We start from the raw sequence: 3140 nt of genomic DNA on the forward strand, positions 1-3140 counted from the left end.
CTAACTGAATACATATGCTGCTTAATCCGAACACATAAATTTTTAACTGGACTGACCAACGTAAAACGATGAGCAATCCTTACTTTTGATATATGGGTTTTTTGAAATTTAAGACTAAGTAAAGAAATTTGTACGGCGTGAAAATTTACTTATTGCAGTCTATTATTTGGTGAATTACTGATCGAGGTTTTGTGCTCTGATACGAACACAGAGTTCAGTTTCGTCAAAGAACCGAGACGTAATAAAACGCAGAATGAAGCAGTTAGCGTGAAAGCATAGATAGATCTTTAGTTTCCTCTAAACAAAATAGAAATCGATAGCAAAAGTTAAAACAAGGACGCCGTAGTTTTTAGCGCAAATCGTCCAAGTTTAAAGAAATGTGACTCCGTGGGCCTTGGTGGTGACGTCAGCAACAGCAGATTTCGCCCAAGGAAAACTGTTAGCGACCTAGTTTTCGATTCGGGAGCAAAGGAGTGTCATACAGTTATGAAGTTCTTCGATACCGGTTATGTGTCGTTTGTGGACGGTATCTTTGTAAATGAGGAGTTAATTCCCTTCTGGGTGAATTTAGTTATGGTTTTTTACGGTTTGAAAGAAGGATTACGAGAGGTAATGGGGACACTTTGCTCTGCAATAGCTAGGTTTCATTACGGTATGTTATATTTTTGTATATCCTTTATAAGATCTTCATATTCACAGCTTTTGGTTAAATTTCCGTATATCGGAATAATTCGCTTTTCTGTTTACTGAAATGCCATAATGTTGTATAATAGGTATAGTTTTTCTCTCGGGACTGTTTTACAGTTCTACATTTAAAATTTTTGACTTGATATTTTATTTAGTTTTCAAACTAATTTTTGTTGTATGGATTGATGTAATAGGGTTGATTATCGTTGAATTTTGCCATAAATATATATAGTGTGATTCAGTTATTCATGAACAATTAACATTACTCGTCCGGTGGATTTTTCTTTAGATTATTAATGTAGGGCATGATTCATTTACTTTTGTACCTTTAATTTTGTTTATTTTTCTTCAGGATCAAAACTTTGATGGGTCATAGATTAGTATACCTGTCTAGGCATAAAATATAGAGAGAAAAGTACTTTGTTGTTTTATTATTTTTTTCAACCTTTTTTAAAGTTTTGAATTTATGGCTGGTCTTAATTTGTTATAGCTTTTGCTTTTTTAATGTAAATCCATGTACTGCTAGAGTGGAAACTTAATGCAGTTTTATTTTCAGGTTTCGTTGAATTCGAATCGCTAGATGAAGAAAACTATTCTCTGAGAAACTATGTATTTGTTTTGGGCTACAGAAGATATGACTATTTTCCAGGTGTTACCTAATAAAATCTAGTGTATAAACAAATTTTTTTCTCCAACCCCTGCAGGGGCGGTGCCCCTGTAGGGATGGAGGCCCCCTCCCATGGCCAGTCCCACAGGTCTTTAAGACCTATGGGCGGGTGTATGGGCGGTTGGGGTGAGTTGTGCTTGGGACTTTAAATTTCACACTACATGTGGTAAGTGCATGAATGTATATTACAAGCAAAATAAAAATAAAAAATCAGTGAAGGCTTTATACCATAATTGTTTTGTATTTAAGTTTTGCAGCCAAGACAGGGGAGTGGTTATTTTACGTAAGCATATAATTATTCAAGTGAGATTTTTTATTTTCTATATCTTAAATTTTTAGATAATCCAGTGTCCAGCACTTTTATTCTCAAATGTGTACTTAAAAGTTTGGAAACTGTTGAAATGTCTGTAGGTTAAGAAAAATTAATGCAATGCATTAAATATTTACATTAAAGTTTTATTTTCTTTGGACTGTTTTGTATATTCTGAAACTAATAACAGGTAAATTTTTGCTTACATTAGTTATTGGTTCTGTAGATCTAGGTAATAACTTCGCATTGGGTGTATGTTTGGAAATTAGTTTCCTGTAGTATTTGGGTTGCTCATTAAGAGTTTGGCGTTATTTTTGGGGGGTTGACTGTACTTAACTAATTACCATTTGTTCAAATATAACTCCTGTAAAATTGTCAATTTAAAGCTTTTAAGTATTCAAGCCAGTCATACAATCGGGCCTATATTTCACTAAAATAACGGTTTTCTTTTTTTTTTTAAAGGGCCATTCCTTTTGAGGACTGCTTCACTTTTTTGTTCTTTGGAGTGCCTATGGCCCCTTATTTTGCGTTAAAAAATTTATCCCGCTGCTCTGGTCAGAGCCTTTATAGAAATTTGGGTCTATTGCTCAGGCTTCAGTTCATTTAAAGTTAATGAACACATTTTACTGACTTTCATAAGGGTTTTCTTTTAGATTTACAATAATTTGTCGCAGTTTTTTCGCTTTTCAGGTTGATTACTGGAACAGTTTAAGATATTGCATACACTACTTGTTATTCAAGAACTGTTATTTCTTTTACTTCACAATAATGCTGCATGAGGTGGGAATGGAGTCTAGTGTTATCGATGTACTTCAATGTCATTATTGCCCTGTGTTAATTGGTCAATTATGTAAAAATCTGTCAATTCAATAAATAGTTAACTTGAATTTATTACCTCCACCAATATCAGTTACTGAAAGCTGGTTTTACTAAAATTCCGAATGAAATGTCAAAATTTTAAGAACTTTATAATCTGTTGACCTTTACCAAGTATACTGGTGTAAAATACCGGGATTTTACAATAGAAATATGTAGAGCCTTAATTAAAACTCAAACCATATGTAAACAGTGCCATCAATAATATCTAAGAGTATAGTTATGGTGTTTTACTGTATGAATGCATGAATCTTCAATGGTTTAATTTTAAATGGTTTAATGGTCAGTTTATAGTAAAGGTGTGGTTTTTTGAAGACTGATAAAGGAAACTGTTTTAACAAACTTAAGTTATTATTTTGTCTGCCTTTTACAGCTTAAATTAAATCTTGTTTGGCCCCCTTCACCAACTCCCCCCCTCCCCCACAAAGGCTACATATAACATGCAACAGAAAGCTCACACTTGCATTTGAGTTATCGAAACTTAATGGCAACGAATATTATACATTTTTTGTTGAAACATACATGAAAGCATTGACTTTTAGAATCGTGACTACAAATGGGACAGTGAGAAAGCCTTGATTCAGAACTATAAATCAAAGA

General features: G+C 33.3%; 1 long non-coding RNA gene across 1 annotated transcript; it reads left to right on the forward strand.

The window, feature by feature from the left end:
* Window positions 1–471: 471 nt before the first annotated feature.
* LOC135218560 (uncharacterized) lies at window positions 472–2588 on the forward strand. Its single transcript, XR_010315359.1, has 3 exons — window positions 472–652; window positions 1244–1520; window positions 2355–2588. It is a non-coding gene; the product is annotated as an uncharacterized LOC135218560 (long non-coding RNA).
* Window positions 2589–3140: the final 552 nt, after the last annotated feature.

This window comes from Macrobrachium nipponense, chromosome 9 (assembly GCF_015104395.2).
Source record: "Macrobrachium nipponense isolate FS-2020 chromosome 9, ASM1510439v2, whole genome shotgun sequence".
Taxonomy (NCBI): domain Eukaryota; kingdom Metazoa; phylum Arthropoda; class Malacostraca; order Decapoda; family Palaemonidae; genus Macrobrachium; species Macrobrachium nipponense.